General features: G+C 42.0%; 1 protein-coding gene across 2 annotated transcripts in view; it reads right to left on the reverse strand.

Annotated features, from left to right (window-relative positions):
- The window catches only part of PALLD (palladin, cytoskeletal associated protein), a 397,583-nt gene that overhangs the window by 253,683 nt on the left and 118,080 nt on the right, over positions 1-25,820 (reverse strand). Inside the window, exon 1 of one of the 2 annotated variants that reach the window (XM_047855048.1) lies at positions 19,790-20,066. The exons of the other annotated variant lie outside the window; for it this stretch is intronic. The gene's annotated coding sequence lies outside the window, so the exon portion shown is untranslated. Of the gene's footprint in view, positions 1-19,789; positions 20,067-25,820 lie in introns of those variants that run through there. 2 annotated transcript variants of the gene reach the window in all.

Raw genomic sequence — 25,820 nt, forward strand, 5'->3', positions numbered from 1 at the left:
CTCACATCCTGCGTGCCCCAAAGCTACTTTGATGGCACAATACACAACTTTTAAAAATTGGCTTCAGAAGTACTTAAAGACTTGGCAAAAGACAAAACCAAACAAACCTCTAAAACTATTATGTGGTACAGGGTAAGGGGTGGGGGAGACTTTAGCATATTATATTTGCTAGTTAGAGGAAGTTATAATAGTTCCTTCGCTTGCATAGCAAATAAAAATACGTGTTTTTGTAATTTTAAACTGTCCCTGATAATGGCTACATATGTTTGCTGTGGCTGAAAAGAAAAGTATATTCAAAGTTTGCCTTGGGGAGCCTGGGAGGTGCAGTCAGTTAGTTAAGCGTCTGACTCTTGGTATTGGCTCAGGTCACCGTCTCACAGTTCTCGAGTTCGAGCCCCACATTGGATTCTGTGCTGATGGCACGGAGCCTGCTGGGGATTCTGTCTCTCCTTCTCTCTGTCTGCCCCTGCCCCATCTTGTGCTCTCTCTCAAGGTAAATAAATAAACTTTAAAAATTTTTAAAAAAGACTTTATCTTGTGGAGGATTTTAATTCTCAGAGTTCACTAGGTGCATATCCAGACATCTAGATAATACTATCTCCAACTCAGCCACTCCTTTCTTTGGGGGTCCTCAAGAATTGCTTGGGACAAGGAAGAGTTTTGGCCAACAGTTCACTCTTTCAAGCTGTGCACATTAAGAGAAAGCCTTTCTACACTACCTAACCATTTTGGCAACTTGTGGATGTTGAGAAATTTCTAGCACAGTTACCCTGTGCTAGAAAAAGACAGAGGGAGTTCATGCTGTATGTAAATGCTGTTTCACATTCATCGTCTTTTCTCAATCCTCTTGGGCAAGAAAATCCTAGTGTCCCTCCAGATTTTAATATTCCATTGATTCATAGTTTCTCCAAGTTATCTGAAGGTAGGCTTAAAAAACATGTGTCCAGGTACTGTGTTAAGTCAATTTTGAAGGATCTAAAGCAATTCCCTGAGGTTTCTTATGACTGAAATTACTCCACATGTCCAAAGATGGAATGGATTGGAATGAGGGGGTTCCCGGTCACTAGATATACTCAAGATGGAGGAAAATAGGTAGGAATCTTGTAGAGAGAATTCAAGAACCGAATGGCTGATTGATGGAGAGTCTACCATGATGACTGGTGCCATGATCTTTCTTTTAGCAAGCAACTGACAGCTGACGCATGAAAGTGGGACAAAACATCTAAGGCCTGGTGTGCTGAATACTAAAGACTGGCATAATCCTCTTAATTATGATGCACTTATTAGATTAGCCTAATTTAATCAAGGTAACTCTTGAAGTTTCCAGGGGCTTTTTAATTAGAATGGTTTATTGGGGATATATTAGCTGTTAAATGGAACTTATGTTCAGCACACAAAATGCTACATTTCCATGTTTGCAAATAGTCTGTCACAAAATATACTTTAAAAAACAATCGAGGCGCCTGAGTGACTCAGTTTGTTAAGCCTCCCACTTCAGCTCAGGTTGTGATCTCACAGTTCGTGAGTTGGAGCCCTGTGTCAGGCTCTGTGCTGACAGCTCAGAGCCTGGAGACGGCTTCGGATTCTGTGTCTCCTCCTCTCTATGCTCCTCCCCCGTTCACTCTCTCTCTCTCAAAAATAAACAGTAAAAAAATTTAACAAGAAAACAATTTCACACTTCATACAAAAACCTGGGTCAATACAGGATATTGGACCATTTCTTCTAAAAAAAAAAAAAAAGACTTCCTAAATTTAATCACCTTCATCACTAACTTGCTTTGTATTAAACTTTCTACTTTCTCTTTGCTCAAGTTCACATTTTAGCCTTATTAATGTAGGACCTCTAACTTCACAAATGTCTGTTAGGTAATCACATACTAAACTTCAAATCCAATGAAGTATAATTACATTTTTCAAAAGCACGTTTGAGAGCCTTAAAGGGATTTTTAAAATTTTGTCATTTAACTAAAGACTGATTTTCATGAAATTTTGCAAATATATTCTGATAGTTTTCTGAAAATCCTCCCATTTCCTACCTTTTGATATCCTTCTGCATTTTTCAACACTCTTCTTGGAGAAGAATCACATACCACCCAAAGGGTGAAGATAAATCATGATTTCTGCTGGGGACTGGCACTCACATAAAAATATCCGTTGGGAGAGGAAAGCACAGTTCTCTACAGAAGGAACTCTGTGCCACAGTCATGCTGTGTAGGACTCTTCACAGCCTCCGTCTGCTTCCTCAACATTTCCACCCTCAGACCCAAGCCTCTGGAGGGTGTGCCCGCCTTCCAGCTCCTGTGCTGTGTTTCGTCTGTCTCTGTCCCATCAGGTATGGTCTATTCTCAGTGTTGAGAAATAAAAACAAAACCAAAACAAAACACGAAAAAGAAAACCCACCCTTTAGCTAAAACCTGTGATTCTGTACAGTTATTTACTTTTGTCCAAAAGCAACTTTCCTGAATAAGATGTAAAATGTGTATTTTTGCTCAATATACATAATATGTGGATATCCGATAATCCTGACCTCCCATTTTTCTCACATCCGTCACATTTATCCTCACATCCGTCACTGAGGTGGAGCTCAAATTCCTCCCTCTTTCCCCACCTCTTCTTCCCACAAAGAAAATATCCTATGATTTCTAAGTGACTAAGAATTGAAACACTAAATAGCTCTAAGAGTCTGTGGTGGCATTAGAGATTTTCTGGCCAGTAACTAAAGAGTTAATTTTGGACATTACAAAGAAAATGTTAAATCCGTTGCCAGGTCATTTACTGCAATGTTAAAAGCTAACAGAATGAGTTTGCCCAGCACCCTGGAGTCTAATAATGTAATTGTAACTAGTGCGCGGAGAAGAGGGAATAGTCTTCTAACACTGCTTTAGAAGTGATTTATTGATCCCTACACAATAATTCTTCAGCGATTCACAGAACCAGAATTTATAGATTTATTCCCAACTTCAGGAAAAATTGACTTCACTCTTGAACCCTTTGCCTTCTTCCATCAATCTCCGAACTGCAATTAGCTAAGTTAAACTGTGATCCTGGAAAGGCATTCCCTCACCACCCACCCCCCAACAAAATGTATATACTTTACATAAAGGAGGAAAGAAAAGGATATTCAGACAGCATTACTATACACATATGACTATGCAGAGTATGTATGCTTAGTGGAGGTGGGTGCAGGTGGTTTCCAAGTGGGAGCTCTATGAACATCTAAAAAGAAAAGGAATACATTTAAAACATGAGCTAAGACTCCTGTATATGGAAAGCTGTTGAAACTAATGGGGAAATATGAACTGGTATGACCTTTCAAGAGGAGGATCTGGCAACACTAACATTTAGAGTACACATGCATTTGACCCAGCAGTTTCGTTTCTAGGAAGTTATGCTCTGCTATGCTCATACAAGGGCACAAAGACCCACGAAACACGGTTGTACAACAATGCTCATTTCCGCACTTTGTAAGTAACAGAAAACACTCATCTTGCCCTAAATGTCCATCAGCGAGGAGAAAAGGAGCAAATCAATTATGGTATTCCACCCAGGGAAATACTATGCAGCCTTCAAAAATAATGTTAGGTGAAGCTGTCAAAAAACATACTGTGTCTAGGAATACCGCAACGGTGTTTACCTGAAGAGTAAACTTCCGGAGAGTCTTATAAGAAACTTAAAACTCTGAAGTTATGTGGAGGGGAGGAATGAAGCAGAGGCAAGAGAGAGAAGTTTCACTTTTCATCTTGGGGCTTCCTGCAGGATTTTTTTTTTTTAACCATAAGCAAATATTACTTTATATATGCTAAACTTATTAAAATTACCAAAAAGAAACCTACAGAAAAGCATGAATTTGAAAAGCCATCTATGCACCATTTCATTTAAGTTTATTTTTGAGAAAGTGCATATGCACAAGTGGGGGAGGGGCAGAGAGAAAGAGGAGACAGAATCCAAAACAGGTTCCAGGCTCTGTGCTGACAGCTCAAACCCACGAACCGTGAGATCATGAGTTGAGCTGAAGTCAGACGCCCAACCGACTGAGCCACCCAGGTGCCCCATGCAGCATTTTAAAAGCTGAAAAAAAGGATACACTTCTTAGGGCAGTTGTGCTCTATTAAAAGATACTTGTATTACCACTTTATCATTCATTAACTACTAGGCTCTTTTAACCCCTATTTTATTTGCACCACCTCATAACGTTGTTAGGAAGATTAAACACAGCGATGCAGTTCTAACCTTTGGCTCGGGGCTTCATTCATTTTACTCAAAAGGTTAGCCAGTTATTCCTTACAAAAGCTAAGAGAAGGGTACATTGTGGGGGCACAGAAAGCAAATTAAGTCTCGGGATGTATTCAATTACTTACTAGTCTTTCATTTTTGTTCCTTTTGTTCCTATTTGAGAGCTCCTCCACTTGATCTGAGTTATAAATATGTTTGTAACATGTGCCCTTATTCCTTTGTCTGTCCAGGAAGGTTCCCCCTGCTGTGAGAGCCACTGCACCTTCTAAAGCCATAGTCACACTAAGAATTAAATGGACTTGATTAAAGAAAACAAATGTTGGCATATTGTCCTATACACTTAAGTATTTAATCCTAAAACTCGATCTATTAATGCAAAAAGATGTTTAAAAAAAAAAAAAACAAATTCACACCAGCCAGGGATTATCTCATCTTGCTTCAGACAGTGGGTGAAAAATATCACAGTGTATCACAAATTAGGATCTGTAGAATGTGACATGTTAGGGTTGTATTCTGTTGTGTTTCCTTAACGACCAAGCAACAGCTTATAGGAAAGTTCTTGGCTCTGCTGAGTCAGTGTCCCAACAACAAAATGCCTTTTAAACTATGAAGTGATTCTTGCAGAGGTCAAATGAATCAAAGTTCCATCCCTCAAGCATCCTCTGGGTTGGAACCTGAAAATCTTGCTGGAAGAAGAGAGAAGCTAATTGAGAGAAGCTAAAATGAAGACCTGGCTACACAGGAAAAGACCACATGTGCCTACACACATGTAGCTTTTACTCCAGTTGGGGAGAGACACAATAATCACTTAAATTATCACGTAAGTAATTTCAGATAGGGCAATGCCATGAAAAAAACAAAACACAGTGAGAATGATCAGAGCTACATTTGGTAGGCTAGTTATGGAAGAGAGTGAGGTCATTTCATACTACCCTGCTACAGTATTTTTCACCAAGATTGTGTAAGGAAAAAGATACCAGCACATAAAAAGAACATTCATGAAGAGACCTTGAAAGCAGATACTTGATGCAAAAGTATTCACGCCAAGACATTCTCCATTAATGAGCATCACATCACCTATCTCCAAAGGGGCTCCTTTCCCTCGTTGGATTTATTAGGACTAACTGGCAAATCTCTCACCTTCTGGGCAGACAGAACTTACACTTTCCTGAAAGCATTCTCTCATATTAATTTATACCCATAAGGACCAAAAACTTTTCACTTAGATGACTTAATACAGAATTCGAGTCCCTCTCTACAGTGAAATGGCCCATTTTCTCCCACCCTTATGCCACAGAATTCTAATTTTTCTCTCTCAGGCTGTAAAACAGCTGTTTCTAATGCATATGGACAGATTTCAAGTTTAAGCTATTACATTGTGAGCATTTCTCTAGTAGTTTTTACAAACTGTTGAGCATTCTCCTCTGTCTTAAATGTTGGGGGGGGGGGAGCGGGGGGACTCTGGTGAATGGGAAAAGAAGAAAAGTAGCTTATAGGATTCTTGGTTAAGAACCACCTCTGGTACTCTCTGGAGCACATTAGCTCTTTAGAAGAAGCAGACAAACCAAAAAAAAAAAAAAAAAAAAACAAAAAAAAAACAAAAAAAAAAAACCAAAAACAACAACAACAACAACAACAACAACAACAAACCACACACCAGGATAGAATTCATGTCAAGACCCCAGAGAATGGCCTTAATGACCTGAAAGGGGAAGAGCAAAGAGGGTAATGATTGTGCCTTGTTCTAAGTGTACAAGTTGAATAAATAAGGAAAATAATGTTTTTTTGTTTTTTTTTTTTTTTTAGAAAAGTGCTAAACGCATGAAAGTTCCTTAATCTGAGGGGTACACTGGAATACATGGAGGGGCCTCTGAAAACCTGTGGGGCTTTTTCCCCAACTGCTTCTGAGGGTATGTGCCACTGTCCCATGCTCAAGAGGTCGTTCACACACAAGCATATTATTGTTGGGGTGGAATGTTAAGATATGCCTCCACAGCAGCCTTAGAAAACATCTTTTTCTTTCAATATTGTAATAACTAATCCTAATCTCTGAAGGAAAAAAAATATATTCCATTGTGATAATGGGGCCAGAATATCTCTATATATTTTGCACTGTCGTCAATGCAGTCTGCCAAACCTTTCCAAAGAACCTAACCAAGCGAGCCAGATCCTTCTAAAATTTTAGATGTCAGAGAAAAGAATTCTGATCTTCACTTTTCAGGACTTCTAGGTTTAAAAGGCTACTGAAATGTTCAAGCCTTTTCATATTTGATGATAGCGTTTGAAGCTAGTTGCAGAAAGGAACACGAGAGAGAATCCTATCTTTTTGAGTGGTGGACCTTTCACGGTTTCGTTGTTTCTCAAACTGTTCTTGCCATGCAAACTGAGAGCAGGCTATGTTTTCACAATATTTTATGCATAAGTATCGTTTAATGTGTTATTTACATAAATGCCTTAATTGTTTTAGTTTTAAGGACCGACATCCTATGGTATGTGTACCATCATGTAGAGAAGTTATCTGTATTTTTAAACCGTATTGTTACCAGAAAAGTACAAATAAAGGTTATGTGTTGTTAAGTGCTGAATTCCTGAGTGATGAGACTTACGTAGGTATCCTGATCTTCTGAGACTTCATAATGAAAGATATCATGGCTGAGATACTATTTATTTTGTGGCAACGGGAAATAGGCTGTTTCTATAATCACTGCTTGGAGCCATGGAAATTAATCTTATGCCACTTCTATCAAGGGGAAACCAGAGGCCTTAAGCTATGTGGTGGCAGTGGGCCAGATCTTGATTCATTCTTGGAAGCCTCCTATACACCATTTCACAAGTGATACCTGGAGACCACTTTAAGTAGATTTCATTTTGGTGTTAGCATTGGTTCTGCAGAGAATAACGTTTTAGGGGTGGGTGGTAAAGTTGTAAATAGGGACTGATGGCCTGCTATCTCCAAAATTACAGAGCTGTGTGCTCTCACACACTTGTCAAAACTTGGCAACAGAGCCCTGGGCTTGGCCCAGATGGGGACTGGAGTCCTGCTGTGGAAGCAGATTGCTGGTGGCCCCTGAGTCACCTGCACTGGTACCAAAGGGAATTCAGCATCAGCATTCTGCTCCGTGGGTCCTAACTTAGAATACCACCTCTCGGCTCTCCTCAAGGAAGCCCCTTGGTGATGGTACATAGGAGGTCAAGTGGGGGCAGTTGGGGGGGGGGGATGCTGGCCTGTGACCAGGGACCCTGGCCCTTCTTCTTCCCAAGTCTGTATGGGAAGGTTGAGATGCCTGCGGGCAGGGAGAGGTTGTGGATAACCTAGGATCTGCTGAGGTGAAGCTACATGCCGCCGTCCCTTGAACAACAGCCAGGAGACCACTTTGTCACCTGGTGATGAAGTTGGCTTCCTGCCCCAGTTTCTTCTTAGAATAGCAAATAATATACAAGGCTCAGCATCCCTGTGAGGTCGTCTCCTAGTTTTTAATAATTCCTTGTATTTATTTAGTGCCTTTTCCTCTCCCAAGAGCTAACTGTAAGAGTTTTCCATATGTTACTTCAATAATCCTCATTACAGCCCCGTGCCTGAGCTGGTTAGAAAACGGTGCTAATGGGGCCAAGGTCAGCACTCAGCCTCTCACGAGCCCCCTGTGAGCAGCCCCATTTGCACTGAGAAAATCTGTTTCATGGCCTCACCCTGCACAGCTAACCATAACCAATTATTTTAAAAAGCTTACAAGGGGCCACAAAGATAACAGGTAATAATAACGACATTTAATGAGTGCTCACCCTGTGCCAGTTATTTTCCAAGTGCTTATTATATATTAACTAATTCAGCTCTCCCAAAAACTCCCAGCAAAGTGCCCATTGTTAGACCCATTTTAAGGAAGAGGAAATGGAGGCCTAGGGAATTAAGTAACTTGCCCACGGTCACACAGGAAATGGCAGAACACAGATTTCAACTTCATTAGTCTCCTTAAAGGGATCATACTCTTAACCACTACTCAATACTGCCTTCGTATAAGCAACATTGTGGATGGCACAACTCAGGACACAAATTCCTTATCATATCAGTATATTAAACACAACTCAGTAATACAGACTATAAGGGCGTAGAAGAAAGGGACACAGCTAACATTTAAAGGTCAGTAGTCATAACACCCCTCTGGTGCCGTGCTATGCACATCACAGGTATTGTCTCATTTTAATCTTTACAACACTTAGAGATAGCTACTCCTGACTCCATTTTACAGATCAGGATACAGAGGATCAGAGACACTAATTTGAATACTGATATTTAGTTGGAAGAGCCAGAATTAGAAAAGAAATACGTCTGCTTCTAATGCTTATGCTATTCCCACGGAACTTCAGGTGGCACTCTCAATTTACATAAAGGAAACAACTGTGAGTGAATAAGAAATAGAGGTCTAGAGCTGAAGAGAGCTATCATGAGCTATGGTATCCAGGATTGGAACCACGCGTTTGGACTTCTATTGCTGGGTCCTCTTTCCTGCAACTATCAAAAGCCTGTTTCTTCTAGCCCTACTCATATACCACAGCCAAACAGAAAATGTGAACCCCTATGGCCATGGAGGCCAATTTGTTAATTGCAGGGTATTCAATGATGTAGCCTATCTAAACCCTTGGGACAGTCAAAGCTCAACAAATGTTTACAAGATGTCAACATCCAAAGAGCTCCTGTCTATCACTTGAAGCAAATGGGAGTAACTACTTAACTATTTTCCTCCGTGGAAGCACCAAATGGCTTTTTAAGGTTTATTTATTTTGAGAGTGAGCAAGCAGGGAAGGGGTAAAGGGAGAAGAAGAGAGAGGGAATCCTAAGCAGCCTCTGCACTGCCAGCACAAAGCCCCACGAGGGGCCCGAACCCACGAACTGCGAGATCATGACCTGAGCCAAAGTCAGACGCTTAACCAATGAGCCACCCAGGTGCCCCACCAAATGGCTTTGAAAGAATGGCCTCCAGATAACATGGGCTCTGGCATCAGTCACACCTAGGTTAGAACCATGGCTCTTGTCATTTCCTCCTTGAGTTTGGGTGAGGTACTTAGCCTCTCTGAAACGGTTTCCTCATCTGGAAAATGGGGACAATAATTGTACTTATGACATGGAATTACTAGATTAAAGGAGAAACTAAATGGAAAGAAGCTCCCAATCAGACCTTAGTAAAGGCTAACTTACTATTATTAAAGTGAAGATCTTCATGAGAAACTACAATATAAAACTCGGCTTTTATTTCCCAGTGTTTGCAAGATCACCCGCAACCTAGAAATGGGAGCTCACTTGTGTTGTCACTCTGCTGCTTCAGACACTTGTAACCAAGTCTTCTTTCCTAAAAGACTTCATTAGTGGAGGGAAATTTTTCTTTTTCAGCAGATAAAGTTTCAAAGTACATGGGCAGGACGTGCTGGTGCCCTAACAGCTCAGTAGCTATCCATATTGGTAGTAATAACCAGCACGTGTGTATTAGAAATTGTCCACGGAATATTGTGCACTCACAGTAAGACAAATAGCAAGACCTTAAGCGGGGCTATTCTGGCTAGTGCACTGTGGTAACTGTTGATGCTACAATATCAGTTTCTGGATCAGCTTACGCAAAGGAAGAAAACCCCCGACTGCTTCCTGTGTATTATCCTCGAGTCAGACAATGCAATCTGGATATGAATTCCACCTGAAAGTAATACTTCCAATGTGGTTAGCAAACCAGACTGTTTTTCCTTTTCAGTTTAACTTGACCTAATTAAGGATGGACGTAGAATTTTGCCACAATACGCAGAGACCCTTTACCAAGTCATTTGACATCAGTCTAATTCCATAATTTGCCAAGTTATAACACAAGGTAATGGGATATTTCAGCAAAACCTCAGCTTTTATGTATGGACAATAATCCTAAGGCTCTAAGCCCAGGCTCCAAAAAGGCTTCAAGCATCCCTCTCCCTCCAGCACCAAATATTCTGCTATAATCTCAAAGAGCTCTCACATCTACTAAACATAAGGCAAGGTATACATCTGACAATCAGGAGGTTTATGTTCAGAAATTTTTCTTCAGGGTGTCACAAGATAGCAGAGACCAAGATGGAGAAAAAACACATTTCTTTGCACTGTGTCATCTGCTGTCAAAGTAGATTATTTCCTGCCCTATCACAATCTGGATACATTTCTTAAAAAGTATGGGGAGAGTCAAGCCTGTAGAGTAGAAGATGCCCGCTCTTGAAAAGGGGAAGACAGAAGAGGCAGTGAGTGGAACATCTACCAAGAGCAGGAATCCAGTTGGGTTCCACATAAATTTTCAACCACTGTCAGTCTGCTTTGACTCCAGAAACATTTTTCTTCAGGACTGGACTTCCTCCTCAATAAATCAAGAATTTTATATATTACATATAATAGTTCAAGAATCTAGCCAGGGATCTCTCATAGATTTGGGGAACCTGAAAGACTCAAGTAACTTGTACACAGTAGGACTCAGTATTGATAATTCAATGAACACATAATCCCGAGACTGGGAAATGGCACCATGCATAACCATCCTGGATGTGCTAATCAGTGAAAGATAGGTAATAAGACACAACCCATGAAAAGGAGTTAGCACAGTACGTGCTGTGTTGGGGGTGTTCAATCAATGCTAATTGTATCACCCATTCCCTAACCTACAGGAGTAGCTGGGTTTTCAAGTAAAAAAGAATTGTGAGCTTTATTGGGTGGTAGGAATGCAAGAACCACAGTGTCTCTAAGGGGGCTGGCTGTGAATCTTTCCCCTAGAAAAGTGATGCCCAGCTAGGGTACAGGTGATTAGAAGGTTCCCCAGATAAAGACCTCCTGGGGAGTTATCAGATTCCCTCTCAAGATTTAGTGTTCAAGTCTATTATGTGGTCGCACCTGGAAAGACCTCAGGGAGATATGCTTTCTGATCTGGAGCCGTATCTGGAGAATGACAAAACCAGGGGCCAGAAGTTACCAAGAGCTGAGTGGGGAGTCAAGACAGATTACTTGGAGGAAGGAAAGTTAAACAGGTTGGCAAAGTGAAGGGGTCAAAGGCAGGGCCAAATAAGAGCTGGGTAGCAGGTTCTGAGAGCCACAGCCATGGGTCCAGGGTGCCTTCTTGAGCAACTATCTCATTAGGAGAGGTCTGTGGCTGGTTTTCATGCAAGAGCTTTGTCACAGTACAAAGGCAGATCTGATGCATTTAAAGATTCTGTTCTAGAAAGTGTAGTTTAAGAGAGGGCTTATTCAAATATAATCTACTGACACTTGCCCTCAGAACCCTCTGAAGTGTCACTTAAAATGTAGATTCCAAGATTCTACTCAGTCTTCATGAATCAACAGGACTTGGAAAGAGGGCCCCAGAATCTGCATTTTTGTAAGCGTTTCTCCACCCTACCCACTCAGGATTTTTAAGAATTCTAAGCTTTTAAAAACACTAAAATATGGTAAAGTGTAAGAATATGTTTAATTTATTTTTGAGAGAGAGAGCGAAAGCATGAGCGGGAGGGGCAGAGAGAGAATACTATCAGGCTGTATACAATCAGCACAGAGCCTGATGTGAGGCCTGAACTCACAAACTGGAAGACAATGACCTGAGCTGAAACCAAGAGTCAGATACTTAACTGACTGAACCACCCAGGCACCCCAAAGCATAAGGAATTTAAGGACAGCAATCTTGAGTTCTAATCTTGGTTGTGTGATCTTGGGAGTCACTTGACTCTATTGGGACTTTGTCTCTTCATCTGTGAAACACAGATAATGTATTTCTTCAGAGGAGTTGCTTAAGTCGATGGAGATCAATGTAGTCTGTGAAGGCAAATGTTTGTAATTATCACATTTCTGAGCCAAAGTGAAATCTTGGAGACCCCTGCCATTGTACCTAGGACAGATCTGGGTTTGGTTAGTTATCTCTGAATTGGCCAGTGTTTTGGCCTTAGCTAGGTGTCCCCTGGAAGGCTCTCCAATGGAAGTGCTTACCACAGCCAGCACTTAAAAACCGTGTCTGATGGTTTGCGGGCCTGGTGTTGGGAGGCAGACTGCTTGCTTTTCAGATCCTGGAGTCATGAGGGAGAAGTGCTTTGAGCAGCCAGAAGTCTCAGGGGTCTGCTTCTCAGGGGTGAATTCCAGGGACATTTAATGTGCTAAGCTACTGGGGACAGTAGCTGGGTTAAGAATTAAGCAGTAGGATAGGATCAGAATCCCAAATGAGTTCATGAATTGGAGAAGTAATCAAGAACAAACGAAAAAAAAAACACTCAATAGGAAAAGTTCTGAATAATACTTTGAGGAAATGATTATCACAAACACAGGCTAAGAAATGTCCAGCCAAATGAGGATAATAAGCTGAAAATGATCCAGTGAGGTCCGGCTGTCACTTAAAACATGAGCATGAAAGCTGGCTGCACTAACTGAAGCACAGTTTGAAGGAACTGTGAGGTAATCGTCACTTTATCATACCTTTATGAGACTTCTTTGTCCAGTTCTGGACTTCACAGCTTGAGAGGCATGGAGTCCTTGGACATAGTTCAACAGATAGAAATAAAGATGATGAAATTGTTGGAGAACAAGAACTATGAGAAAAAGCAAAAAAGATCTGGTATTATTTAACCTAGGGAAAGAAAACTAAGGGGAGACTTAACTCTTCCCACCCATGAATTACAGTTGAGAATGATCAACTGTTCTTTGTATCCTGTTGAGGAGTAAACAGGCTTAAGTTCAGCAGAAGGGATGCATGTTGCAGAAAGGAAAACTCTTCTTGTGTTGAATGTTAAGGGTCTGAACAGGCTGTTGTAGCAAAAGAAAGACTTATTTCCAAACACTGACCAAGGGGCCACACCAGACTATGGTATGTGGATGTGACAAAATGCTAATTTACACTATTTCTAAAGTTGGAAGGAAGGATAATATTGACTAGATTTGGCATCAGCCATGGCTCTGGCCCAGAGCTGTGATTTGGGGCTGGCAATTCTCCGGGCCTCAGTTTCCGTTTTTTGTTTTTTAAACACTTATTCTTGAGAGAGAACGTGCGCGCACACGCACTCACACAAGTGGGGAGGGGCAGAGAGAGAGGGAGACACAGAATCTGAAGCAGGCTCCAGGCTCTGAGTTGTCGGCACACAGCCCGATGTGGGGTGCCAACTAACAAACCATGAGATCATGACCTGCGCTGAGGCTGGATGCTTAACTGACTGAGCCACCCAGGCGCCCCTGGTTTCCACATTTATAAGATGACCTCCACTGCTTTCTTTCTCAGCTCTCAAAATTCATTCTGTGATGTTCTAGAGTAATGTGGTAGCTGTATTTAACAGGTTAAGGTTTTCTTTTCAATGGAGTGAAAACAGTAAACCTGCTGAGGGGGGTGGGCATTTGATCTGGACTTGACAGGCTCATGTCATGGGTTGGGGCAAACTGTAGAGAGCTACAAGGTCTTTATGGGGGATTATCTGGTTCTGAGAGAAAGCTGAAAAGAAGGCAGGATACTCCTGAGGAAGAATATACCTGGAGCAGGAGGAGAACATAGGGGTTCCCTACAGGCTACCCAGGAATAAGAACATATAAAGGACAGAAGACTATGGGGCATGAATCAGGATAAGCTGATGAAGATGAAGCCTTAGCTAAGGGACCCAGCCAAGCCCAAGGAACTGGTCTAGAGTCAACTACTGAGGAGGCCAGTCAAGCAACTGCCTGATCAATGCAACCTGAAACCAAGAACACTGGGTCTGTATTTGGGTAGCGAAGTCCTCAGTTCTCAAGGTCTGAAAGCACATTGGCTTTAGAGCCAAACAGACTTGGTTTCCATTTTACCTCTGTTATTTATTGGCCATGTGATCTTGGGCAAGATGCTTCATTTTGTTAGAACATAATTTCCAGATAATAAAACGGGGATAAAAGGTCTACTTTATAATATTTTGGTGAAGATGAAATACATGATCACATTCCTGACACATAGCAACTATGGAAAAACTGCCGTAATTCTGACTTGGGCCTGGGAATGGAATTAAGGCAGAATAAAAAGAAACTTCAGTGACCTCACGATTTACGGAAAGGGCCTGACACTACCACCACTACTCATGATCCAAACTAACTTTCACAGCATGTTTTCCTATATTCCTCCATCGATCCTCAGGAATAGTTACCTTTAACGTAGGTATTATTACTACCCCATTTCAAAGATAAGAAATTCAGGCTTAGAGTAGATAATGCCTTATCCAAGCTCAATCTGTAAGTCGTGGACTTGTGGTAGTCACTTAACTCTTCTGGCTCCAAAGTCATTGCTTCTCCACCCCCTCCCCCCCCCCCCCCCCCCCAACTAACATCTACTTCATGGGAGAGAAACAGGAAGAACATTGAGAAACCAAGGAGTGTTTTTATTATAATCAAGTTAGCTGAGTAATGGAAGCCAGGATTTGTAATCTGGTCTGACTGCTGGTAGTTGTCCATTGACAGTTCACGGTCTTTGAAAGGCTGCCAGACCCTACCTGGAGCTCCAGCATGCAGAGAACAGTGCTGTGAAGAAAGGGAGACATTGAGGTAAAGGTCTCAACTCATAGGTTCAAGGGTACCTCCTTTCCAGAGAATGTTCTTCTCCCATCTGTATTCTTCTGCCAACCCCACCAATACAAGCGAAGTCAGAACTAGATCAGCACAGCTTTCTGTTGGTCACATTTACTGAATGAAGAAGATTCTTCTGTTTGTATCTTTAAATAGAACCATTACTGATTTGAAGTCACTCTGTCTCCCTTAATAAACTTTAAGATCATTACTGAGTCACCTAGCTCTTTCTTCCTCTTAGCAGAGTAACCACATCTCTGATATCTCCTTACAGAATTCCTTGCCAACCAGCAAAGCACGCCTGTGACTCTGATCTCTTACTTTAGACATCAATCCCAGGACTGGACATTCACTTCTAGTGAGGCAAGCACTGCTGCTGATCCTAGAGAGGGCTTTCCCCATGAGGCATTGACATTGTAGCTCCTTTTTCCTTTCTTACCCCAGAAGGCACTCAGATACCTTCCAGGGCCCCTTCCTGTTCTGGGTTAAAACACACATACATACCACCACCAACAACACAAAAAAACAAACCAAAGATCTGACATTTTCTTCTCAAAATAGTTTAGACAGTGTCCTCCTGGAAGCAAGGAGTATGACTAAGTGATTTCTTAAAGTCCCTTCCAGCCCGTGATTCACCAGACATAGAATTTTAAGCTGGAATGGACCATTATATTCTGGGCCAAAGGCCTCATTTTTGTAAATAACGAGAGTGAGGTCCATAGAGGTTAAGAGTTGTGGAAGCTGCTTGCTACAGTGGGAAGAGCGAGCATTTGAAGTTAGAAGTTTTGGATGTGAGGTCAAACTTTACCAGTCACATGCTACGTGACCTCGAGCAAGTCATTAACTTCTAGAGATTCAGTTCCCACAGCTGTAAAACGCAAGGAACACTACCTACCCTACCTGCTTCCCAGTGTCGTTCTGAGCATCTTATGACATCACGTTTATGAAGGACACGATAAACGTGACCAAGCAGCTTTATCTATGTATTGCACTCATATGGTGGCAAAAGGAGGACCCTCAATTCCAGTGTAGTTCCATACCCTTCAAACAATACCACCTTCTTGACCTTTCTCCGATTCTACAATTATAAGAGTTTCTCATAAGCCACCACATTAATTTGATCTCCATACATTTTCCTTTTAAACCCTGGATAGGCACAGACGCAAACCGTGGAAATCCAGACTGGCGCAGATGGCTTATACGCCAGGAACTCTGAAGGCTTTTGGGGGGATGCCTCAAGCAGCCTTCCATTACATCACAGTTATGGCCCTGAGACCCTGGACTGACAGCTTCCAAGGGACTGGGGACACTCATGAGCTACCTTTCCCTGCAGTTTTGCTAGCCAGTTTCATAGAGATGGCTACTGGATAGTTTGTAATGGGCTCTCAGGCTATAGTATGTACCCTGAAGACTGAGGTAGAATGAGCCACAAAGTGAAATGATAAGTACCTGAAGTTCATGCTGGACAGAGATTCAGGAACTTGTTCGGTGGAAATAGGGGACTTACTGTGCCAATCTGTGTCCACAGAGGAGAAGCAGCAGATGGTAGCTTAGTTTTACAAAGGAAGTGTGGACCTAAGGGTTATGTAGTCCCATGGATGACTAAGAGACACGGTCACTAGGCTCTGAGTTCTATCATCACTATTAGTGCACTGGAAATAATCGACTCCATTTGATTTGGCCCCATTATCAATCACAGGGAATGAGTCCTCAGTTATAAAAATCAGCTCTCCTACTCATCAAGAGATATACATACCCTGCCAGTACTGAGATTCTGTGCTCCCTCTGCTACCATGGGGTGGACTGACCACATGTCTTTCTTAACTGACGCCTCCCCAAGAGTCACATGGCATAACTTTCTTCAGTTACTGAAGAGACTCAAGTCTCTTCTCCAACAATGGTCTTTGGCTCTTGAAGAATGCAATGGAGAAATCCAACTTTTACTGTTTTCTTAGGCATATAAAATGTTTCAAACTTTCAGAAAAAAATGGTGAGATCAAGCCTACAATAAATAGAAAGTATACTTCTTTGCTCTAGGCAATAAAAAAGAAAAATGGGGGGGGGGGAGAGACACTGTGAGCCAGTTCAGCCAACAATTTCCATGTTAAAAAAAAAAGTTCAAGTTGGAGCCATGTGGTCTCAATAAAGTAGTAAAATATATTTTCTTTACCCTACACTTCAAGTGCCCATAACCTTCCTTTTAAATCATCTCTAACCAGCCCCAAATCACTCTGACCGCAAATCATTTGGTGGCTTTGGTCTCCAGGCAATGGAATGTGCTGGAGTAGACGGGGAGTCGCTACCAAGAGTGCTCAGAGGGAGCTTCCACTCCCTTTGCTCAGGCACACAGACCCCAGCAAAGCCCTGAAAGGGTTCCGCGCTGAGATAGCACATGACATCATAGCTCAATCATTCAGGAAAAAACTGCAAGGGCTGCAGAATAGCACAACATGCCACAAACCACAGTGGGCAGATAAAGCCGAAGAACAGCTTTTCTTATGAAAACATTCACGAATACCACAGGCAGCTGGCAGAGACGCGTTTAATTACATTTACAGAAACCCATTGTATCCATCAACCCCACCATCTTTGGAGCTGACCAACAAATGGGAAGGTCGCTGAAGCCCGTCTTCAAAATGAGAAAGCCAGGAGGGCCTGAAGTTTAGGTCACTGCATTTCATAATGTGTATTACAACTAGATTTGACCCAGCTGTAAAATCGTTTGATAGGCTTTGAAAGCGTTTCCAAGTGAACTAGACCTTAATAGTAACCTATCTTTAAATTTACAGCTGGAGATTAAGAGCAGCCGAAGGTGTGAGAAATCAATTATTCAATTCATGATTAATTTAAGAGACACCGAGCTTGTCCTGGGCATAAACAAAGCTCAAACGACTGCCATCTGCCATCACATCAGAGGACCCAGCCTTGTATTTTGTAAGTGCCATTGGAACTTTTGTTTATTTATTTTTTTTTTTAAAAGGAACTGCTCAAAGAGTTAAGTCTATAGACTTTGAAGGGATGGTAAATGGATTGGGGGGTGCCCTCGGGCATCTCACAGAAACAAAGTTCAGCATGCACTGGTAAAGTATGATTAAAGCTCAAGAGAAAAAAAAAACTGTCCAAATAAAATGCTTTAAAAGGAGTACTTAAGCATCATCTTACAATAATCTCTAAAGTAAGAGTTTTAAAGGAGACTGTGGAATCTGTGAGACAAGAGAGATATGCCTGAAAAGCCCCATGGACTTTTCTAATTTTAGCCCCAGAGAGCTATCATTGCTGCTAATTCTAGTCTGTGATTTCACCTATAAGAATGGAGATTTTCAATAGCAAAAAGAAAAGACCCAGCAAAACCACACAACAAATAAACAACAAATGAAAACAGTATGATGGTCAAAGCAGGTCTCGTCCCTAAAGGAACAATGAAAAATTATACAGTAGCTAGTGACCAGTAATGTCTAATAGCCATAATCTTTTCAGAAAGATGGTATTTTATAGCCTGGTATCATATCTGGCAGTAATCTTTTTCATCAGACACCCAAGAATAACTTTCCATTTCAGTTGGGGGGTGCGGGGGAGATGAAAGCTCAAATGCATGCTCATAGTATGTTCTGTTCCTGTAATGGTCAAAGAAAATTCGAGGCTCTTGGGTTACTGAAAATAACCTGTTTGCCATTATGTGTGCAATTATAAGCTAGGACTTGCTTTTTTAAAATTGCTGGGTTCAGCAGAGATTTCCCATGGATTTATCAGCAACAGAAATAAGCATTCCACCGAACTCCACTTGGAAGTGTGAGAAGGGCTATTGAAAGTCTTTTTCATCATGTGGACAAGAATTCAACTTAACCTACCAGGATGTTAAACTGCATTCCAGTATCCTGAAAACTTTCTTCATCCTCTGAAAACTGAAAACGAACTTCATGCCCCTTCCGAGGTGGTCCTCCTCCTCCCTGGCCCTTGCCACAAAACACATCACCTATCTCTTTCATCAGTAGTCTGTCTGTCAAGGGAGAGGTGACTTCAGCATCCCTGGAAAGCACAGGTGTCAGGCAGGGTCTCTAGGTTCATACTGCAGGTAGACTGGGGGAAATCTCTTTGCAAAAGTCACGCGGGTGACCTGTGGATTAGCAAATTTCAAGACTTCTCCAAAATTGAATATTTCTAAAACTGCAACAGCAATGCTTTCCACAAAAACCACTGTGGAATTGTCAGTTTTTCACTTCAGTCTTTCCATGGTAGACAAGCCATCAGGAATGCATTCCTCCTTATTGTATTCTGCCTGCCACTTGTTCCCCAAGAACCACGGCCAACTGAATGCTAACGAAGGGGAACCCAACCAAAGGGATTCGAGGAGGAGAAGGAGAGAATGAAAACGTAGCATTTGATTTTGTTAGACAAAAGACTGCAATCAAGTGAAACCCAAGAAAACAAACAAACAAACTTTCAGGCAACTGAAAAGCAACAGGTGTGAAAACGCCCAGACTTCTCATGGGAAAAAACACCAAACCCTTCCGTTGAAGTGTTTCCAGCTAAAATTCATTCAGCAACTGATCAGCGATTAGAGGCTGTCCTACTGCTCCCTGTGTGAAAGTTTTCCTTCTACTTCAACCAGGGATGGAACAGATTACAAAGAAATTAGAAGGAATACAAACTCGGCGCAAGCCGCTCCAGGCATATAAACGCCTGAAAGAGAAGCTTCTCTCAAAGTATCATTTTTTTTTAAATTAATAAAGGCGGGGGAGGGGGGGGGAATTCCACCCCGCGCCTCCAGCCCCTCCCCCACCCCAACTCTAACAACAGAGAAGTCGCGCTCGGAGCTGGACCCACCACCCCCGCCCCCTAAGAACGATCCCGGGAAGAATTAGGAAAACCGTGGCGAAAGACGGTCTACCGAGCCCACGACAAGCAAACACCCACAACAGTACGTTTCACTGAAGTACCTGCACGCCACTGCGGGGAAACGCTGCCAAGCAATAGTTCCTGCCCCTCTACATGGTATTTAATGCTCTCACTTACCAGTTGAGCAGGAGACACGCTCTGCCCCCTGAAAAAAGCTCCCCTCGGGGGTCTTTCAGATCTCAGCTATTCCCAGCTTGCAACTTCGGGGCTCGGAATTCAGCCTAGCTTGCTGAATACAACGGAGAAAATGAACGGGCAGCCGAGCCGCCCACAGCCCGGCCCCTCGCAAGCTGCGAGGAAGACGTCTCGGCGTGCCGGGGCTCCCGGGAAGCCTCCCAGCGGCCAGGCCCTCGCGAGCAGGCTGGATGCGAGGCGGGCCGACTGCAGCCGCGCCGAGTGCGCCGCGTCTCGCCGAGGGGCCGCGTGTGCGCCGTGCGCGTGTGGCAGAGAGGGGGCTGCTGGGGAGGGGGAGAGGGTGTGTCCTGGCGAGGAATGCCGCTCACTTCCACAAATAACGCTGAGCGGGGACGCGAGGCGATCAGCTCCTCTCGCTCCAAGCCCTTATCACGCTTAGGAAGGCTTTGACTTTGGTCGGGGATTGCAATCACCGGTGGAGAGGGTAATAAGCAAGTTCCACCCACGGTTTCTAAAGCCCGTTCAGCTGCGGTTTGAAGCATTTCCCAAAGACCTCGTTCCTTTAGTCAACACCGCGTCTCTGAACACACCTTGGGGGGAAATCCAGGTGGTAACTAGTAGTGGATTTGTAGTAGTTATAAAAGAAATCAATTCCCACCTTGCTCTTCCTTATGTACCTACCCTTTCACGCAGGGGGTATCTCTCAATTACATTCTCCATCTACATTCTGGTGAACTGAACTGTTTTCTCTGATGATGCCTTACTGTAAAGCTATAAATTAATTACTACATTACACATGAAGCCCCTAGGAAAAAGAAGGCTGAGAATAAATCTGGTTTTTGTTCTTTTTTATGTTGAACAAGTCTGCCATTAATCAAGTCTTTCCACCAACATCTAGGGAACAGACCCAAGATTGCGACTCATTGAGAGATGAACATGTGCATATGTCTGGTTGTTTTACAGTCTTTCTCTGCAGCATTATGTCATAGTGACTCAGTTACCAACCACACAGACAGATATAATGGAGAAACAATAGGAGAAACAAAACCAAGTATTTAATAAAGACCTACCTACTTGCCAACTGTAACAGATTTCAGACAGGGCCTAAAGTTTAAACATTTTTAAGGATTATTTCACCACTTCCATTGTTTCCCCATCTTAGAGTCACAGAACTGCTTCTCATTGGTCAGTTTGAGAAACAGAAACCCAGGATTGTATTTGGAAATTTAAGGAAGAAACTCATAAGGGACCCATGACGCTATTAATTTTAATGTAGCATGTAAAATGTCAACAGCATGATAGATTCTTGAAGTCAATTAGAAAACATCAGAAAGTGTGTTCCAGAAATGGAATAATCTTGAGAGGCCCAAAATAGAGATAGTGCAAAAAAATGTTTTTTGAAATGGAAATAAAATGTTGAGACTTTGGTGTATATCTTTCTTTTTAGCATCTTGAGGAAGTAATGGGTCACGAAATAATTGAATTTTTTCCTCACCTATTAAATTTCCCCCTCCATTGAGAATCAATGTAAAGTTAGTAAGAATGGGTTTGCTTTTCAAACTGAAAATATTCTGGGTTTGGCAGGTTCAGTCCCTTCTTGTATGTTATTCGGTTCTTTCATTTGTTAACTACACTTCATTTATAGACTTTTGCTGGAGTCACTGAATAACGGAGGCAAATACTTTTGTTTGTCTGAAAGGCATCACTGTAAAGCAGGGTGGCCTAATTGGGTGAGTGTCTCTAAGATACGTTTCAAGTCCTCACCACCTTTCTCATCTCCAGCAAAAGGGTGGTAGAACAATCCTTCCTCTGTGAATTAGGGGGATCATTTTATTGATTAAAATGCCAAGGTGAAAGCAGAAGGAATAATGGCGGCAGGGGGTGGTTAGTATATGATCACCACGAGCACAAAGACCTGAATATATCCCTTTTAACTGCCTGTGCTAAAACTCTGAACTTTTTGAAGTCTGAAGTTTAGTTGAAATACCCAACATGCATACATATCTCAGGCAAAGACGGCACCCCTTTCTCATGGCTCTGTGTGTGCAGATGAGACTGAAGGAAAGGTGAAATTTCTGCAGTCCTTCCACATCATATACAAAGGAGACCACCTTTTGAGTTGCACCTATTAGTGGTGCCAGATGTTCCTGGAAATTGCTTTTTGTTTCTGTGATCTGCCCACTTGCTTGTGCTCCAAATGACAACTATTCCAATGTTGAATGTTCCGCAGAATTTCTTGGGTTAGGAGAGGGAGTGGTGAAAGCGTTCTCACTGTGTGTGGTCCTTAGAGCACCTGTCTCAGGAGTGGGGGGAGGGGAGCTTGCTGAAAATGTAAATTCCCTGGGCCCTTCTCAGAGCTACCAAATTAGGTCTTTCTCTGGGGGCTGTGCCATTATTCTGTGTGTGTGTGTGTGTGTGTGTGTGTGTGTGTGTAATTAAAGGTTTTGAATAAGTAATATGTTCACACAATTTGAAAAAAAAAGGTGTGTATACTTTTATTCAAGGTATATACCTTGAGTATATGTTCAAGGTGCAGCCTCCTTCCTACCACTATTTCCCATATGTCCAGTTCATACATCTCCTCCAATGCAGGAGTTTTTTTCTGTAGATTTTCAGGTTTCTTTATCCACCTACCAGCAATTATAAATTCTTACTTTTTTCTTTATTTCTTAAAAAGACTGTATGCAGAACAGTTACTGTCCTTTACTTTTCTCCTTCTCTTAAATATACTTTAGGATCTTTTGTCTATATCATATGTTCGATTATTCGTTCACTTAGAGACAAACACTTATTATGCACCTACTATATGCCAAATACTGTTATATATGCTGGGGATAGAGGTATGGACAAAACTGACAAAAATTTCTACCCCGGAGCATTTTTTTAACGTTTTTTTTGAGAGACAGACAGAGACAGAGCACGAGAGGGGGAGGGGCAAAAGAGAGGGAGACATAGAACCTGAAGCAGGCTGCAGGCTCTGAGCAGCACAGAGTCTGATGTGGGGCTCGGACCCTGGAACTGTGAGATCATGACCAGAGCTGAAGTCAAATGCTTAACTGATTGAGCCACCCAGGCACCCCTGCTCCATAGCATTTCTATCTTGGGAGAGGGTACATGAAGCAGACAACAAACATGATAAGTAAATTATATATTGTATTAGAATATAATCAGAGCAATTGAAAAACTAGAACAAGATAGTAGGGATTGGGAATGTGGGGTGGCGGATTGTAATTTTAAATGGAGTGGTCAGAGGTGACCTTATTGAAAAAATGACATGTAAGCAAAGACTTGATAGCAGTGAGAGAGTGAGCTTCGGAATCCTTTGGGGAGTATGTGATCCACACAGAGGGAACAGGTAGTGCAAAGGCCCTGAGGTGGGAGTATGACTAGCATATTTAAGGAGAAACAGAGGCCAGTGTGACTGGAGCAGAGAAAGTGAGGCAGAATGTCACAGAGGGTCAGAAGGGCAACAGGGGGCAGATCACATAGGCTCTTATAAGCCAGTTTAAGGATTTGGGCTTTTACTCTTAGAGCAATGGACAGCCATCAGGTGGGTCTTGAGAAGAGGAGAAACATGATACAATTTACATATATATCAGCACACAGGAAACATGCTCATGTTTAAAGTTGCATAGTATTCCCTTGGATAAATACACTGCAATTTTATTCCATCAGGATGCAACTGATAGACGTTTGAGTTGTTTCCAATAATCAGCTCTGAAACAAACTTCCACATTTGCCATTTTACACTTGTACATCTATCGTATTAACATCCACAAGTTGGATTATTGGATTATGGATTTCTAATTTTTGATAGATACAGCCAAATTGCCCCCCAAAAGGCCTAAGCCAATTGACACTCCCACTAACAATATTGACTTGTTCTTGTTTTCCCACAGCCTTGCCAACAGAGTGCATAATCAAACTTCTGGGAGTGTGCCAATCTGATGGGTGAAAAGGATGTCTCACGATGGTTTAACTTGCGCTTCTCTGATTCTGGGTGAGGTTGAGCAATGTCTTCATATGTTGAGGCTCCAATTCTATTTCCTTTGTTGTGGCTTGTTGTACTTTGCCCATATTCTACAGGGCTCTTGGCCTTGTTCTTTACAGATTTATTTAAAGTTCATACATATTAAGGAGATCATCTCTTTGTGTATGAGCTGCAGATTGTTGGCTCCTTTGGTCATCTGCCTTTCGACTTGGCTGATGGTACTTTGCCATGCGAAAGTATCTCATTTTTATGTAATAGGAGGAAGTATATAGAAAGGCCTTTTCCATATCATCTACTTTGATGATTTTATTTTTTGGCAGATATTTGACAGATGTGCATTTTATCCTGGTTTAGTTGATAAAATATGGACCCTGGTTTATTTTGTTCCAAGTAATGATCCAGCTGCCCCACTACCACGTTTTAAAACAATAATTAAAAAAAATTTAATTGTGGTAAAAAGCAGATAACATAAAATTGACCATCTCAACTATTTTTAAGTGTTCAGTTCAAGGATGTCAAGTATATTCATATTGTTGCTCAATGGATTCCTAGAACTTTTCATTTAACAAAATTGAAACACTATACCCATTGAACAATAATTTCTAATTTTCCCCTCCCTTCAGCCTCTGGCAAACACAATTCTTTCTTTTCTTTTCTTTTTTTAATGTTTTATTTAGTTGTTTTGAGAGACAGACAGACAGAGAGAGAGAGGGTGTGCACTTGAACAGGGGAGGGGCAGACAGAGACAGAGACAAACAGAGAGAGCAGGAGGGAGAGAGAGAGAATAACAAGCAGGCTCCACGCTGTTAGAACAGAGCCCTACTCGAGGCTCAAACTCACAAAACCTGAGATCATGACCTGAGCTGAAATCAAGAGTCAGGTGCGTAACTGAGCCACCCAGGTGCCCCATCTACTTACTTTCTGTTCCCATGAATTTGATTACTTTAGATACCTCGTATAAGTAGAATCATTTTTGTGCCTGGCTTATTTCATTTAGGATAACGTCTTCAAAGTTCATCCATGGTATGGCATGTGACAAGATTTCCTTGCTTTTGAAGGCTAAACAGTATTTAATCGCAGGTTCAGAGCACATTTTCTTTATCCCTTCATTTGTTGATGTATTTGGATTGCCTATACCTCTTGGTTATTATGAATAATGCTACTATTTTTTTTTTAATTTTTTTTTCAACGTTTTTTATTTATTTTTGGGAGAGAGACAGAGCATGAACAGGGGAGGGGCAGAGAGAGAGGGAGACACAGAATCGGAAACAGGCTCCAGGCTCTGAGCCATCAGCCCAGAGCCTGACGTGGGGCTCGAACTCACGGGCCGCGAGATCGTGACCTGGCTGAAGTCGGACGCTTAACCGACTGCGCCACCCAGGCGCCCCTGAATAATGCTACTATTAACATCAGTCAGTCAATGTGTATTTGAGGTCCTGCTTTCAATTCTTTTGGATATATACCCAGAAGGGGAATTGCTGCATTATTTGGTAAGTCTATTTTTTTTATTTAATTTTTTTTTAAATGTTTTATTATTTATTTTTTGAGAGAGAGACACACACAGAGCACAAGGAGGGGCTGGGGGGGAGTGGACAGAGAGAGGGAGACACAGAATCTGAAGTAGGCTCCAGGCTCCAAGCTGTCAACACAGAGCCTGACACAGGGCTTGAACTCACTGTGAGATCATGACTTAAGCCAAAGTTGGACGCTTAACCGACTGAGCCACCCAGGCTCCCTTATTTTTAATTTTTTGAGGAATCTGCATACTGCTTTCCACAGCAGTTGCACCATTTCACATTTCTACCAATAGTGCACACAGGGCCCAATTTTTCTTTTCAAAGTTTATTTATTTATTTTGAGAGAGTGAGAGAGCACAAGTGGGGTAGGGGCAGAGAAAGAGGGAGAAAGAGAATCCCAAGCAGGCTCTAAGCTGTCAGCTCAGAGCCTGACATGGGGCTCGATCTCAGACACCATGAGATCATGACCTGAGCTGAAATCAAGAGTCAGATGCTTAATCAACTG

The sequence above is a fragment of the Prionailurus viverrinus genome, chromosome B1 (genome assembly GCF_022837055.1).
Source record: "Prionailurus viverrinus isolate Anna chromosome B1, UM_Priviv_1.0, whole genome shotgun sequence".
Classification (NCBI taxonomy): Eukaryota; Metazoa; Chordata; class Mammalia; order Carnivora; family Felidae; genus Prionailurus; species Prionailurus viverrinus.